Here is a 17864-nt window from a genome sequence, read left to right as displayed (position 1 = left end):
TTTAACTGGTTGTTCTGAATCTTATTTAGCAACCCTATTCCTAACACTTAATACAACATTGTATTATATATTTATCTGCTTGTTTATTTTATCCTGGGCCTCATCCTAAGGGAACATGGCTGCATTAATCCATTGGGTTGTCCCGACAAATGACTGCGAATTTGTTGGTTTAAAACAGCAGAAATTTGCTCTCTCCCAGTCTGGAGCTCAGACGTCTGCCCTCCAGAAGTCTTCCTTGCCTCTTCCAGCTTCTAATGGCTCTTGGCATTCCATGGTTTGTGGCCAAATCACCCAATCTCTGCCTCCATTCCACTGCCTCCTTCCCTTCACTCTGTCTTTGCTCTTTTCTGTCTCTTTTAAGGACGCCTGTCATTGGATATAAGGTCCCCCCTAATCCAGGCTGATGTCATCCTGAGATCTTCATCTTAATTCCACCTGCAAAGACCCTTCTTCCAAATAAGGTCACATTCACAGGTTTGGGGGGGACGTATCTTTGCAGGGACCACTATTCACCCCACTATTGTGGAACACAGGACTTTGACAATATATATTGAATGGATGAGTGGGGCTCAATTCTATTCCACAGACACCAACTGAGAACCTGTTGTGGACTGAGGAGGAGGGAGCTGGGTAGACATTTCTGATTTAAGCTTCCGGCAGGACATTCAGGTAGGGATGTCTAAGAGCTGAGAAATAGACTTTAAGGATATATCTGGACACTGGCAGTGTATGGATGACACTGAGGCACCTGAGCCACTACATGAGGAAACTTCTAGAAAGGGGAGCAGAAAGTTCTAGAAAGGGGAGCTGAGGCTGGCACCCCAGTGAGCGGCAACCATGCAGGGTCTGTGCCTCTGACCGCGCACAGGCAGGTCTCAACAGCTGAGCGCTGGCCCTGGAGCCAGATGGCCGCTGGTCAGGATGCACCGCCTCGCGGTGGGGAAAATTGCTTTGACACCTGTTCAGACCTGAAGAGCCCATAATCCAACTGTCCTGCTCCCTCTTGCAAACTGGAAGCCAAATGGAATTTGCAGGAGCCTCATGGCCGAGAGATCGCTGTCCCTAACATTCCCGCTGAGTGTGCCAGTGTGGCCCGGGCTGAGCAGGAACACGTGCAGCGTGTTGTTAGAGGGCTGCTTGCTGGATCTTCCATGAACATTCCCAAACGAATGTGAACACCATCCTTCCCGAGTTAACCCCTGTGAAGGGGATATTCTTATTTCCAGGGCTGACTTCGCGGGAGTGTGACGGGCAATCACACTGAGCCCTGTGCTCAGAAGGGCCTGGGACACAATGAAGGCTTCATTCAATGCTCTGTTGTCACCTTCTTCAAATATCGAATACTTTATAACCAGGGACGCCATATTTTCATTTTGTGCCGGGACTCACAAGTTATATCGTCAGTCCTGCTTTCAACAATGTGGGGCTCGTTCAAAATTATTTTGGTTTTCTCTCAGGCACTTGCCTTTTGAGGGGGGAATGAGCTGTGTAAGAAAAGGAGGCTTGTCCATCTAAGCACATGGATGTCGGGCCAGTGGATCTGACCACCACCCCAGCACGCCTGCCTCCAGCGGCCTTCCTTCTCAGGCCCGTTTCCTCACCTATGGAATGGAATCGGTAAAATCTACCCCCTGGGGTGGTTGCGAAGATGGAAAACAGGCATGCAAACACGTCAAGCCCCGTTCTGTGCATGACGGAGTCGGGGTTCCATACAGGGGTGTTGCTCTCAGAAAACCCGAGTTACTGGTGTGAGCATCCAGCCCATATTGAGCAAGTGCTCCTTGGTCGCCTGCCGCACCCCAGATGAACAAACAGACCCAATTCCTGGCCCTCCCGCGCTTTCCTCACGGGTTGGGGAGAAGACAGCTTAAAGAGTGTGCAGGTAAGTAAGTAACAGCATTGCAGGCAGTGATCAATGTGAGAAACGAAACGAAATCGCTTAGAGATAAAGTGGACCTGGGGCAGAGCTGGGCGGGCGGTGGCTCTTCTGGACGCTGGGTTTAGGGACAGCCTTTTCATAGAGATGTGTCTGGAGCAGAGACCTCCTGGAGCGATGGGAAGCCCAGCACGTCTCTGCACGGGCAGCCAGGGTGAAGGGGTGAAAGTGGAAGCAAATTTGGAAAATTGGGGTAGCTCTCACTCATAATCGTAGCCAGAATAACTGCAGCAAAGTATGTTCCTGGGTTGACTTCATAAATGTCACCTGTGACCCTTACAATGCACAACAGACCATGCTGAAGGGCTGGGGAGGGGGATATGGAAATGACCCCGGCCATAGTCCATTTAAGGAGCTGGCAGTATAATTGAGGAGACAAACGTATGTAAATAATTGCAGTGAATAAAAGAAGGAGTGCTTGGGGCGAGTGAAATAAGGTACCTGTTAATGTCAGGGTTTCAGATACAAATGTTGTTTTCATGGGTCGAAAAGGGTCAATTTTAAATTATTTCCTGGGATGACGCTGATGAGTTCCTCAAGGATTTGGGGTTAAAAAACTGGGTAGAGAAAATTCTTTAAAAATGCTGTCTGCTAAGGAGTGGGTGGAAGGAAACAAAAGATGAATACATTCCAAAAATAGAAATGCAAATAGGTATAACCCAGGAGTCAGTGCAACTCACTCTGTTTCTCAAGACACAGCTAAGATGGGCACTACACCCTGCAAGATCTTTCTGTGCCCACAGCGTTCAGGGTTGCTGCAGTATTTCTGTAAATGTGTGTGTGGGGGGGGGGGGGGGGGGGGGGGGAGGGTCTTATGTTCCATGCTCACATATGCACGTGACTTTCTCGTAAAGTTCCCAGCAGGACCTGCTGTTTTCAATACCTGTATCAGTCAGCAGTCTCCCAAGAAATAGAACTAATAGGAGCCATTTCTACTCCAACCAGTTTTTAGTAAGATAGTTCCCAAATCCTGTAAATCTCTCCCCCCACCCCCCACCCCACCCCCACCCCCCCGCTTTATGCATCTTCCTATTTAGAATTTGTCACTCATTGTTCATAAGAGAATAGCCAGCATTGTTTTTAAAACCAGGGTGTTTGTGTTGATGATTTTTATAAACTTACATAATGTATTTAAAAATACAAACATATTTATATGTCTGTACATTTATTCATATATTGATTTATCTTGCTTTTTTATGTTTGGTGATCTGATGGCTTTTAGTTTTTTTATTTATTGAAAGCTTTGAATCATCTCAAGATTAAATTTTGTATTTTCTTCTTTTTGGTGAAACAATGAAAATGCATTGCTCATTGGGCTGCAAATATAAGTCTCAACTCCTATAAGATCCTGGAATTGAAGATCTATTTCAGAGATGTTTTTGCTCCAATAACCTTTTTCTGGAGTTGCTATATGCACATTTCTCCTCACCACTGATTCAAAACAATTACTGCTCCAAGAAATAAATAGGCTATTTTTTTATAAAAATAAGATATGACCCCAGTAGTTAATAAGATTAACAAAGGAATTTAGTTATCTCCTCAGCAAATTAACCAGAATGACTTGGAATTAGTACACAGAACCTTCCAATTTATAGAATTTAGAATCACTTTCAAGTAAGTACAATTTAGCATTATTCCTTAGCCACACATTTTCTCTTGTTTTAAAGTAGAAGTTGCACCCACTGGTGTGGTTGTGGTTGAGCGTTGACCTGTACACCAGGAGGTCATGGATCAATTTCTGGTCAGGGCACATGCCCAGGTTGTGGGCTCAGTCCCTAGTGTGGGGTGTGCAGGAGGCAGCTGATCGATGATTCTCTCTCTTCATTGATGTTTCTATGTCTCTCTCCCTCTCCCTTTCTCTCAAATATATAAAAATATATTTAAAAAAAAGTAGCAGTTGCTCAGTATAATATTTATATATATGTTTACAGCTGAAAAAACCTTAACACCTTGTCTAATAACCTTTTATTTAAGGAAATTAAATCATTATAATTCAAATTCTTCATCTCACTCCAAAATGTACCAGCATGGTAAGATCTATGTGTAGCAAAAATTTCTTTGACAACTTCTATATTGACTTTATCATAAAATTATATAGTACATGTTTCTGAATATTTGCTACAATTTGTGATGATAAGGTAATTGTTAGATGTAGTGAGACAGTTAAGAGTTCTAGTCACCTGAATTTTATGAAGAGGGACCATGTTTATAAGTGAGAAAACTCATTATTCTAAGTATGCTCATTCCCCCAAATTAATCTATAAATGGGCATTTTAGCTGGAATCACACTAAACAGGATTTCTCAGAGGACCTAATGCATGTATTATGAAATTCATTGGGAAGAATAAGAAAAGGTCTAAAACTATTAAAAAACCCCACAAGATATCAATACTTATTTCAATGTATAGTTATTAAACAGTTTAACCTAATGGCTTAATAAACTTCCCTAAAGAGTTCTTGCATTGGAGTTTGCCATAGTTGCTGAAGAAAGAGAGAGAGAGAGAGAGAGAGAGAGAGAGAGAGAGAGAGAGAGAGAGAGAGAAAGGGAGAGAGATGAGGAATTGAGGACCGGGGAGCAGGAAATATTTGGAGGCAGTGGGCAGGAGGCATTGTCCTGGGCATTAGTTTGGGATGTAGCCTAAGCTGGCCAGGGCCCAGGTGGCGCTGATTCAGTGAGATTTGCCGAGAGGCGGAGGGGTGGGCAAAAGATGCTTTGTTGCCTCCATCGGTTATGATTCTCGGTTGTGAACAGGTAAGGATGTCCTTGTGCAAATGTTTAGACTAGTCCTCCCTAGATCGTTATCAATAGCAAATGAGCCTTAAGAGGCATCAGAGAGGTTTTATTTTCCCCGAGGAGGGAGCCCTCCCCAGAGGCGCGCCCGGAGCTCAGGCCGCTGTGCTCTGTGTCTGGAACAGGCCCAGCCCGCAGCTGACCAGCAGGTATAGCCTGTGAGTCGGGCTGACAGTCCCGATGGGATGTGTGGCGCAGAACGCAATCCAGCCTGCTCCTGCGGGTTTATTGGCTCTGCAGTTTCTACAATAAACTCTTAAAGATGTTTTTCAGGAAAAGAAGCCGACACGCAGGAAACAGATAATTCTGTAATGAGGCATTATTTCCCATCGTCCAATAAACATGACCTGTTTTAAGTATTACGCATTATAATATCAATAAAGCCTTGGTCCTTTATTATCTATTTCTCAAATCTTCTCCTTCCAGTACCCGTACTGGGAAAGGTCAGAGCCGCTGTCAGATCCCCTGACAGAGAGCAGCAAAATGGCAGTTCTCGCAGCGTCAGGGACCGTAAACTCTCTAAATTGAATTGTAAAAGTTTATAACTAATAAAGAAACTCTTTTAGGTGATTTTAGTGTTCTTTGGTCCTTTGAGATATTCCACAGATGGAAACAGATGGGAAGGTCATGAGGCGGGTGAGCATTCGCATCGTAAAATGCAAACACGTTTTTCTCTGCCTTAGAGATGCAGAAGGTAGTCACACTAACGTTATAGGTCACCATCTAATTTCTAAGAAGATCAGACACTTTAGCAAGACAATCTACATAAAGGGGCTGAGGCTTCTGTTCCCAGAGAAGGGGAGGAGAACAGCCAACGAATCTCCTTTTGGTAAAATAAAGATGTAATTCTCATTTTCTCCTTCACCTGACCTTGACCAGTTCCATTCTCGCGATGGGTCAGGCAGGGTTTACCCAAGGAAAGGATGGAAATTCATTATTAGCAAAGAGTAATTTTAAAAAGAAAATTGAGTTCTAGATGACAAAAATTCTTCTCAATATATTTTTATTAAATTTATTGAGGTAACATTGGTTAATTAAATTATAGGTTTCAAGTGTACCAGTTTATAATACGCCATCTGTATATTATAGTGTGTGTTTACCATCCAAAGTCTAATCTTCCGTCACCATATATTTGGCCCCCTTTACCTTTTTCTGCGTTCCTCCCAACCCCGTTCCTCTTATAACCACCACACTGTTGTCTGTATCTATGAGTTTTTGTGTTTTTGTTGTTGCTTTCAGTTTTATACCCCACATATGAGTGAAGTCATATGGTTCTTGGTCTATCCATACCTTGGAATACCAATCGGCCATAAGAAAAGATGAATTACTGTCACTTGTGACAACATGGATGGATCTTGAAATATCATGCTAAGTGAAAAAAATCATATGGAAAAGTTTAGATTGCAAATTTCCTGAGGGCAGATTCTTGGTCTTTCGTTTTAGAGTCATTTACTCATTCATTTAACAAACACTTAGTCAATACCTACTATGTGCCAGGCATTTATCTAGAACTTAACATATATTAATGAAGAAAGTAGGAAAAAAAGTCCCTTTCCTTAGGGAATTTACATTGAAATAGAATAAGCCAGGCAGAAAAAAAAAAGATAAATAAATTAGCATGTTATTGTAAGTAAAATATGTATAGTATATATATTCAAAAGTAAAAAATGCAGTAGGAAAAAGAAAAGGAAAGCAGGTTAAATTCGATCAAGAGTACTGAGGGGAGGAGTAGGGTCCCCTAGAAAAGAACCCTATTGTTTTCATATGCATCCTGCAGACCTTTATTTTTATAATGCCACACATACAGATGTTTTAAATAATGATACATTTTTGGTGATTACAGAGCCTTATTTTCTTTCTTCGGTTCAGTCAGCAATATGTCATGACAACTGCCTATGTCAATGACTATTTTGCTAAAATGTAAACAAGTAAACGGGGAGGTCCTGCTTCCTGGCCCGTCCCAGCTTCCTCAGTTCTTGCAAAGTCCTTTCCAAGGTGTGCCGTCTCCGGGGAGGACTGAGTCTGTGAGATTCCAATAGCTGCACAGTTTCCTTCGCTTCGGTCGCTACAGTAATTTCCGGTTACCTGTACTCAAAGAAACCTGTTATTCAGTGTGCTTTTGCCAGAAGGGGATCCTGCACAGGGAACACAGCATGCGATTTCTCTTAATTGATAACCAATTTGTTTATTCCACAATGGAAATGTTACCTGACCAGAGGCAGTGTTTTCTATAAAGATCTTTCCTATATCAGAATCTTCCAAAGGGCAGAACTGGACTTAGAGTTCTCTGGTATGACATCCAGGATGATAAGAGAGTAGTAGGTGCCTAGAGCTATAAAGCAAAATAAATTTCATTACATTTTGCCTAGAAAGCTTTCTTTGTACTCACATGGGCTCCTTCTCGAGGGTTTGCTTCTTACTGTAAATTTGGTCTCCCTTTCCAATGCGGTGGTCACTGTGTTGGCCAGATCTCACTTTATTCCGCAGGTAATTAAAAAACCTAGCACCCTCATCAGTGGGAAAAAATGGGGACTATTAGAATCTCTCCCTTTCATTTATGTATTTACAAGCCCACTCTATAATGCAAATGTTAGAATCACATTTCTTAAAGTTTAAAACCAAGTTATCCGAAGGTACACATAGTTATAGCCCAAGTACTTGATTTTATTAATTCCAATGGAGTGTTAATCGGTTTGGGCTATGGTTATGAAGGTGCTATTTAATTTTTACTGAATTAAAATAGAAGACAAAAATGTGAGGTCTGGGCCTGGATTTAAGTCGCATTCCTCTAAAGCAGTGGTTCTCAACCTTCTGGCCCTTTAAATACAGTTCCTCATGTTGTGACCCCAACCATAAAATTATTTTCGTTGCTACTTCATAACTGTAATGTTGCTACTGTTGTGAATCGTAATGTAAATATCTGATATGCAGGATGGTCTTAGGCGACCCCTGTGAAAGGGTCGTTCGACTGCCAAAGGGGTCGCGACCCACAGGTTGAGAACCGCTGCAAAGCAACTTTGGTGGAGGCTTGAGACTGTGAGCTCCTGGAGTCCTGCAGATGTGCGCATCCTACTCCAACACCAGGTGTCCTCCCACGTGTGAAGTGTGTATCAAAGGAGAACCGATGTGGGCAAGCCTGGCAGAGAACACAGAGTAGCCATTAAACACATGTAAGGTCCCTCTTCGTGCCCCTTTTAGAAGGCTCTGCTAGGCACAAGCGGAAAGCAAGATATTTGCGAGCTTATGATTTAAACCGAGACCTGAATCCAGATCTGAAATCTGCCACATCCAAGCTAGGTGACAACAGGCAATTTGCTGAAATTCCCGGAGCCCTGGTTTCTCCATCCATAAAACAGGGCTAAACATATCTATTTCTTACTGTTATCATAAGGATCAGATGAGATACTTGATGTGTCTATTTCTGTCACATGGTAAGTATGCAGTAAATTGCTAACTAACATGTTTACATGACTCTTATTTATGTTCATGAGAGCAAATACCCAGTAACATGTTTAAAGCAGCTTAAGAATTCTGTCTGTTTCATCTGTCTACATCTAACTATTTGGTTCATAAGAACACAATAGTTGCGACCTCAAACAAGAGCAAATCACATAGCCCACAAATTCCTAAAATGTGTCAAGAGCACACGCCCACCGTAAGATGTAGTAACGAAGTGGCTCACCAGGAAAATGTTTTGTGTCCAACGAGATTGGGAAAATCTTGACGAACAAAAGTCAAGTTCCTGTGTTTATTTGTTGCAGGACTTTTCATAGCCTTTAATATACAAGCATGCATTGCATTGTGATTTTCCAGAGGCAAATAGCGGAAGCAGAGTCTTCTAACTTATTTGACCAGTGAACACATTGTCATGGGGTGAGGGTTATTCAGAAAACATGTGGGAAAAGGGTGGCATAGATGGTTTGCCACCCACTTGCCAAGTGGCGTAAGGTGTGCTCACAGCAGACAATCCAGCTTGCCCAGGGCAGCCATTAGGCAGCCATCCCCTTGCTCTTGAAAGCCGGATGCCCCCCCCCCCCCCCGCACACCCCCAAATTGAATTTCAGCCTGTGAGGGAGAAATAAATCGCCTCCCCACTGTTCACACGTCTGCTCGGTCTGCAAATGCTAGGAAATGCCGTAAAAAGAAATGTGAATTCCTGCAGTAATAAATATGCAAATACACATTTCTCCAAATGTGGCTGGGCATCATGTCCCCCCTTTTACCACCTCAGAGTCACCTAACCAGGCTGGAATCTGTTGACAAAGCATGCCCAAGCCTCTAGCTGACTTCTTTGGCACGTGAGCAGTCTGTTAGCATGTATTCCCAGGGGCTCAGATGATGCACTCTCTATCTCCAGACATGCTCTTTCTCCCTCCTCTCTCCTCCCCTGCCCCTGCCCCCTCTTTCTCTTTCCTTTCCCCCATTTCTCATTCCCTGGCAGTTTTGCGACCGGATGGGCAAATTGAACCTCACATAGTCATCTGCTTTCCACACACCAGAACCTTGTCAATCCCATTCTGCGCCATTGGCTGAGCAATGACTTGAAATTTGTTATCCACAATTTAACTCTTTGTCCCCAGCCTACCATTGACATCGGAGGAGGTTCGCCTGCAGCTTAGTGAGGCCCTGTTCTTTATGTAGGAAATGCCCCAGTTTGCTCCAGACTGCGCGTCTGAGTGCGTCCCAGGAGAGAACTGTTCCATGTGGCCATCACCATTTAGACCAGTGGTTCTCAACCTCGGCTGCACATTAGAATCACCTAGGAATCGTTTTAAAATCCTGATTTCTGGGCCTCATCCTCCGGAAATTCTGTTTCTTTGTTGTGGGGTGGGGCCACAACATTAGTAAAGGTTGAGGACCACTGATTTAGAAGCACCGTGATGCTGCCATCCGAAGCTGAATGGAGGGAAAGTACTTAGGGAGTACAGACAAGCCTACTGCTCAAAACTTACACTTAAGGTCAACGAGGACCGTTTTTCAAGGTTTGCATGATGCTACCTGGGCAACATCTTCTTCAGCTTCTCGTGCACTCATTATATTTAATAATATGCACACTGTCAGGATCCTAATGCTGGCGGCAATTAAGCAAGATACAGTCATGTCTTCAAACTGATGGGTGCAATTTGAGCTTTGCAGAGCTGAGGCAGAGTTGGGGGCAGCGAAGATGGGTAGATGATGGAAAAGCAGATCCTCGTGTGGTGCCAGCTTCCCGCTGTGCTGCCCACCCGTGCACGTGCAGGGCCTGGGACAGTGGCTGGCACACAGTGAGTGCCCGGTAACTGCTTGTTTAAGGCACAAATAGAGACCTTCAAAGAGGCTGCTTCAGCCTAGACACGTGCCCCTCTGCTGATCCCTGGAGCCGCATGCCATGGCTAAGCGATGCCGTGACTGGGTACCATAGCGCAATAGTTAGCACTGGCCTTGGAATCAAAGAGTCTTGGGGGTTAGGCTAGGGTCAGCCCGTCTCATCTGTGTGACTTTGTGCAAGGTACTGAGTCTCCATGCCCCTGCACTGAAGACAATGATAGCTAAGTCAGACTCTATGCAGTGGTTGAGTGAGGCAACGTATGTGTATGCATAGGACCCGGCAATGGCGAGCATTCAGGACTTATGAATATGACTATAAACTGTGTATTGAATTGGTTTAAGTTGGATGCATTCCAGGAAGAGCAGAACATAATAGGATGCTATGTCATTCAGATGTTGTATAAAGTCTATGAGTGCAGGGGTTAGGTCCAAAATGAAAATGCGGCACTGCTTTATATGTCATCAATAAAGCACTGTCCCCCCACCCCACTCCACCCCACCCCACCCCACCATCAACAGGGCAGGGGTTGATAGCCTATCTCATGGAATGCCTTATAGATCATTATTTCAGAGTGTGGCTCTCAGCCAGGGACAGCTCCCCTCGTTCCCACGGCCCCTGGACATTCAGCAATCCTGGAGTTGTTTGGTTGTCAATATTGGGTGGGGTTGCGGGGTGTGGAGGGTGCTACCGGCTTTTACAAGCAGAGGCCGAAGATGCAGCTAAAGACCCCACAGTGCCCGGAGGGCCCACACTGAACGGTCATAGTGCCCACATTGAGAAAGCCGGCTCTGGAGTTTTGGTTTTAAACATAACTTTTTAAAGACTGTCAGAGTCAACAGTTCTCCCAGATAAGTGATTTATGAAATTATTTTCAGAATTTGAACAAGGTTTAAGTCACGTGGCTCAGTTTGGCTGTGAGCACTGGGCACCAAGGTCATTTTGGGGAGCCCCAAACCTGTTTCTCTGCCTGCAGTGCATCTGCCAGGCAGGGCTGCAGGGTCAGGGCGGGGAGTAGCAGTCCCAGGAAAATGCCTCGGGCTAGTGTCCCGCTTTCCAATGCCTTTAATGAGTCCTTTTCAAAAACGCCAATGACTGGCTAGTGACTAAGATCCTAATTAACCCAGATTCCACTAAAAATAGGAAGTGCTCATGGAATTATGCAAATTTTTTTCATTAGATGGTAAAACACCCCTGCAAGGTAGGCAGAGAAAATGAATTCTGAATAATGGTAATAACTAGTGTTTAGTGAGCATGAGTACTGTGTTAAGTACTGCTGTCGAGCAAAATGAAGCAGCGTTAGGGTGGATTTTTAGTAGGAACAAAAATGGTGTTTTATCATGAATACATAAAAGTGAACTTGCGACTATTAAGGTATTGTTATTTTGGTCTTCATCAGTTTTAAAAACTCCTATTTTCAATCCAGCTCATACAACATACATATACAGGGTGTCCCCCCCAAAAGCTATACACTTTCAATAATTATTAAGTCCTATGGGTTAAATCTGAAAAGAAAAAAAAATATCAATTCCACTATCAGTTGTTAAAGTGTGTATACATTTTTCGGGACACCCTATATAATATAGGATAGTGTCACATGTATGTAATACACAGTAAGTGGTTATACGTCTACTGAAACACGTGTTCAAAATGTTTTAACTGAGAGAAGGGCCTGGATTTTTTTAATGGATTGGGCTAGGTGACCAGTGACATTGTAGTTACATCTGGAGAAGGGTCAAGGTGAAAAATAAAAATTCTTGTGGGGCAGAGAAGACAGGATTTAGTATTTCCCAAATGTCCCCTAGGCAGCCTCTTCCTTTGAAGGGTGTACAAGCTCGAGGCATCCCCTTCCCAGGGCCTGGGTCGGCAGAGGATGCCAGCAGTGCCATTGCTCAGACAGCTGCAGCCCTTGGACTGCCTTCCCAAGGCCTCTCTGCGTTGCCATATTTCTCAGACCCACCTCCACCCATCCCACCTACAGGGACCCCCCTGACCCTTTCCGGTGGAAGTGATTCTGCTCCTCTGAAGTTCCAGAGCGGGTCATGGGCTGGGGCAGGCCGAGATGTCTCACGGTTATCTGGTAGCACCTTACAAATACGGTTTCCTGGTCTTCCTTCAGAGGGTGAGACTCAGTATGGCTAGGCAAGGGGCGGCGTTAGGCAGTGCTTGGGCCTCCTTCCTGGAGCTCTCCAGGGGATTCCAATGAAAAGTCATGCACAGAAATCAGCACCCGAGAGATCTTGTTCATCAGATATTTAGCACATGCCCCTGTGTGGTCCCCTTTCTTTTCAGAAATGATCTCTTTTCTAATTAGCTTGTAAATAACTCAGAGTAGGGATTATTACTGCTGCTGTTTCACCAGAGTAGGTCATCAAGAAATCATTTAGCCATCGTAAAGATTGAAAGATGGGTGGGTCTTCATGCACTGAATTCTTTTGGAGGGACAAGTCCCTGAGCGAAGAAGGTTCTTGGCTTCGCGCAGGAAAGAATTCAAGACACGAGCCTGACAAGAGGTTACCATGGAAAAGCAGGTCTTATTGAGCAGAGGACAAGCAGGGAAAGCCACTCCCTGGACAGCGTGGCGGACTCCTCTCACGAGAGGAGGAGAGACCCCAGGCATGTCTAGAGATGGAGCTTATGCTTGTAGTTTCTATGGGAAATTGCCCGCATGGGGAAAATAGAGAGTGGAAAAGCATTGGGATTCGAGTTAGCCTTTACAAGGTATGTTGTATGGCCTTGTGTTTTCCTTTATGATCTGGGTAAAGGGCAGGTCTGGGTGAGGAGCTGTTAATCAATCTTTGTAGGAATTTGTCCGGAGGCTCCTCCTGGCCCACTTGCCTCTCGGCCAGCCCAGCTCCTTGTCAGGCAGCAGGCAGCTGACCCTCTACTTAACTTTGACGTTAGTGAATCTATATAGTTCTCCTGTCCCTCTCCCGCATTAGTTCTCCCATATAAAATACTAATAATGGAGTCCTCAGGAAAAAGTAGGTAACAGCAATAATTGAAATAATTTGCATGTCAATAGGAAGGTTTTTATTTTCATTCCTGAATTTTTATTTTAAAAAAGAATGTTCTGAAATGCTTCCACGTGTTTCTTTTAATCAAAGTAAATGATCTTTTAAAAAACTTAAGCTATTTCTACAAATTTCTCTCAAGTTATCTCTAGCCAAGTAACGTTCAAAAGGTTTTCTTTTTAATGAGTGGAGCTGTGAATTGGAAAACAAATATGCGGAAACCTATTAACAGGCCAGTAAATGAGAATAAAAAGAAAGACATTTTCTGCTCCTAAAAGAAGGCTCTAATTTACATGCAAATGTGTGGAGGAGAAAAATGTATGCCGGAATTTATTTTTAATGGAGAGCAGATCTGGAGAAGAGACAAGAGGGACAAATTGATGGCCTTTCAAACCCACTGCTGGTTAGAACTGCAGAGAAATGGGCCAGTGTCCTTAAGGATGAACTATTTTAATAATAATCTTGCCACATGAGAAAAATTATTAATTCATCCAATTAACATTAGTATGTAAATTATTCAGGAGCACAACTATCAGAGTAAAATGAGAATTTCTAGGAACTTGTCCATGGTTCTGTCGCCCACAGTGTGAGAGATGCTGTATTTTGGAAGAATAGCAACTACTTTAGTGAAATATAATTACAGATGGCATAGGAAAATGCGGGCATTGAGTGTAATTATAAATTTGCTCTTAGCAAGCAATTATGTTTAGTTATTTTGGCCTTAGTAGAGGGCTAGGCCTATTGACGATCTGTGATTTTTTGAAAAGCTTCCCTAGTGCATAGAGATAAGCTGGTGATTTGGATAAGTGTACTAATAAATTCGGAAATTTTATTTTGTCCCATAAATGAAAGGCCACTTGCCCTCCTTCCCTAAAAAACACAAGATCCAGGGTTCATTGTGGCAACCAAGTAAGAGATTTCCCACTTTGTTCTTTCTTAGTTTGGCTCCACCCCTTCCTCTTTATCCACACCTTCATGTTTTGCTGTCAGTCTAGTAAGACGTGCTTTGGCAGGCAGTATTCACAAGCCTGCACCGCTCAAACCAGGAGTAATTATTGTCACTGGAAACCTCTTGCTTCAAAGCAGGTTCCGCTCTTGTGGTGTGGAAAATTATACACCCTCCCCTCCCCCACCATTTTCATTCTGATTCTCTCAAACTAACAAATCCATTTGTGGTTTTTTTTGGAAAAGCTAAACAAAACTCTTGTTTGAACAAAAGAAGTTTAATACATGCACAATATATACGATATACATATGCACATACATATATAATATCTATACATTATATATGCATTTGATGTGCTTTATATGCATTAGGTTCTTCAGCTTGGATTTTCAGCTCACGCTGTTCTTCTAGTCAGAACTCGTCACAGCATCTTATCCCTTTGAGAATCCAAAGTCTGCACCATGGCCTAAAAGGCCTTAAAAGAGGTTTTCTTCTTTATCTCTCAAATCCAGTGACCCTACTTCAGCCACAGTGGCCTTGTTTCTTTTCCTCGAAGTCATCCAACTTTTCCTGTCAGTATTTTCACTATTTGGCTCCTCTGCCTGGCATGGTCTCCCTCCTGAACTGTTCATGGCCACCACCACCACCCCTTGCCTTTTTTAAAAATCCAGCTCTCACCTCAAATATTACCTCCTAGAGAGATCTTCGCTGGTCTCTTTAAGGAGCAACCTGGAGCTCTCTATCTCAAAGATCTCAAACCCGAGACAGGTCACAGTCACCTGGAGGGCTTGGTGGAGACTGCTGGGCCCATGCCCAGAGTTTCTGATTCAGGAGGTCTGCATGGGGCACCAGAATTAGCATTTCTAAAGGTTCCCCGGGATATTGACTGATCTGGAGACCTCTCTCTGAGAATCACAGCTCTAGTCCCTTGTCTGCTTTTAATTCTCAGCAGGACACATCACTCTCTGGTATTTTTTTATTGCTCATTTAAGTATTTGTCTGTGTTTTTCGTCCTCCCCACTAAAGGCTGTAGTTATGCGTAAGACAATTTGCTGGTACACTCCATGAGACCAGGAGACCTATTTCTTTTGTTCGTTACTATATCCTCAGTGCCTACAATGATGCCTAACACATAATGGGCCCTCAATAAGCACTCATTGACTCATTCATTCAACAAGTTGCATCTCCATTCTGTGCCAGGTGCAAGGTGAGGAGCCAGGGGGAACCAGAGTTCATAAACGTGGCGCTTCCTAGGAAGGGCTCACGAACTGTTGAGGAATACCACCCCCAACATGCACACCATCTTGGATACAATGTGATAGTGGCCATAACAGATCCACTGCCACCTGACAACACAGGATTCTGATGAAAGTATGGTTTTCCAGCATTCAGATGGAAATAAATGAGTTTGTGGTTTCATAACCTTTCCCATTTACATGGCTCTGGACACAAACATGGCCCAGAAACTGGGAAGTGCTAAAGAGTGCCTTGGTGGGCAGTTTCCCAACAGAGATTTTTAGACACAATAAAGATAGACCATCTAGTTGGCTCTGTTTCATCTATTTCAAGGGAGAAATATAAATTCTGAGTGAAATCCATTTTGCCCCTTTTCTTAAAGATCAACTGAAACTTGGCCACCGGGCTCTTCGTGTAGGACAGGTTCTCCTTCTGTGAGAGCAGCGGTTCTCAACCTGTGGGTCGCGACCCCTTTGGCGGTCGAACGACCCTTTCACAGGGGTCACCTAAGACCATCCTGCATATCAGATATTTACATTATGATTCATAACAGTAGCAACATTACAGTTATGAAGTAGCAACGAAAATAATTTTATGGTTGGGGTCACAACATGAGGAACTGTATTTAAAGGGCCAGAAGGTTGAGAACCACTGTGAGAGGTTACCTGCCTCCCTTCAGCCTGTGAGGAGCGTTTATTTGCTGCTCAAGGAAGGAAGACAGGTCATTCTGTAAACAAGCCAAAAGAAGTCGGATTCTCCAGTTCCCAAATGAAGACTCTGCTTATCATTCATTTTCATAAAAATAAACAAGTTTTAATGTTTTGAGTGCATCGCAGGTAAATAAGACCAAACCGAATTACAAAATAAATCGGAGGGAGGATGCCTTTGTATTTCACAGCAATTAGCGGCATGATTGGCTATTGCTTTGCCTTGTTCACATTGGAAAATCAAATTTGAAAATTAGGTTGGGAATAATACAAGGCATTTGCTACACTTATGACCAATTACCTTTTTGAAGGCTGTAGTTATGCGTAAGACAATTTGATTTTCAATGTCATGAGCAAAATTCCTGATGTGGAAAGTTCCATTTGAAATTCTAACCTGAGAAAGAAATTCCTTAGGTGACTATTACCTTATGACTTTGGGCTGTTGTAATGAGAAAGTGACATTAAAAATTATTTGTTGAGCAATTGCTTCTCAAGGCCTTTGGTGTTTACAAAGCGTAAAAGATGCATATGTTTATGCAAGATGGTTGGTTGGAGATCAATTTGGGTACTCATATATTCATAGCCTCTGTGTTTTGGAAATGCTAATTGCCAGCACCAAATTAAAGTCATCACTGTTTTAAAAAATGTCCCTGCGTTTCATTATTGCCATGTTCTGCACTTTGGGTTATAAATATTTATATACCTAAGTGGAATTACATCTCTTAGTGGCTCCAGGAGGTAGATCTATAGAAAAGAAGACTGTTTTCAGCAAAGCAAACAAACATGCGAATAAAAAAACTCAACAACAACCAAAAGCATTACCAGGAAAGAGTCCTTTGCACTGTTTTTGCTTATAGCATTTCTTTGTACAGCTCCAGGAAATCCTTGGTGGTGGGGGTCGGGGGAAGGGGACAAAAGAAATTGTAAGAAAGCAGTGAAGTGCTCTGCCATGGCTTTGCTCAGTGATACCTTGTGGGTGGTGTTCTGGAGATCTCATCTGAAAACCAACTTTCAGAAACATCAAAAGGACTGTGATGCTTTCTCTGTAATTTGTGGGCTAATACGTCCACTCCTATCCTGATTATTGCTTTTGAATATTGCATGTTAATGATATGGCTTGATTCACTCCTTTAATCAAATACCTCAGAAATTTGCAGATTTCCACTTCAGTTTGGGCCAAATCGATCCATTTGGGGCAACACATGTAGGTGATGTGTTTCTTGGGGGTGAGGGTATGGAATTCAATACTCCATGTGCCCTTCCTCAGCTGTGGTCATTGGGGAACATGTTTTGACATTTCTTGATGCTACCTGGATAGAGTTGCCTTTTTATGTAAAATTTTCTGAGAAGTTATGTTCAGTTCCAGGAAATTGCTGCCTGATCCTAAATTGATTGGGTCAAAGGAAATTCAATTTTTTGGCTGGATCAGGCCACTTCATTGAGAAATCTTTTTGTGTGTCTAGAACATCAGAACACCTGGTGCTACTCTAGTCCAAGCTTGAGTGACGTGTTGTGGCCAGCACCTATTTCAACCCCTCCTCTTCAGAGGGTGAGGAAGCTAAGACCCTACATTCACAGCCTCACCTACAGCTGGCTGGCACCCTGGGGTGCTGTCTGGCCCGTACAGCCTACCCTGAAGTCTTTCTGGGTGGATTCTAGAACAGCTGTTACTTTACCAATAACACTGATACCTTCGTCTGGCTGTTCACACTGCTTGCTGTGAATGCGGGTGTAATAGCTGGAACCATGGCAGCTGGGTTTTGACTCTGAGGGAAAAGCCTACAGACGGTCTCACGTGGAGCCACTGAAATTATAGCAGCAGCTGTCTACTTCCAGACTTCCTGTTTCCTGAGAACAATAAACTTCAAATCAGGCTTTCTGTTCCTCATACTGGAATGTAACCTCAACCGACATTTATATATATTCCTC

The 17864-nt window shown here is 43.3% G+C and overlaps 1 pseudogene; it reads right to left on the bottom strand.

The window, feature by feature from the left end:
- The window catches only part of LOC139014343 (phosphatidylethanolamine-binding protein 1 pseudogene), a 75876-nt pseudogene that overhangs the window by 24177 nt on the left and 33835 nt on the right, over positions 1-17864 (bottom strand).

The sequence above is a fragment of the Myotis yumanensis genome, unplaced genomic scaffold (genome assembly GCF_028538775.1).
Source record: "Myotis yumanensis isolate MYYU_CA2020_CCGP unplaced genomic scaffold, mMyoYum1.0.hap1 SCAF_7, whole genome shotgun sequence".
Classification (NCBI taxonomy): Eukaryota; Metazoa; Chordata; class Mammalia; order Chiroptera; family Vespertilionidae; genus Myotis; species Myotis yumanensis.
The sequence above is the reverse complement of the archived record's forward strand: the minus strand, read 5'-3'. Positions and strand labels throughout refer to the sequence as shown.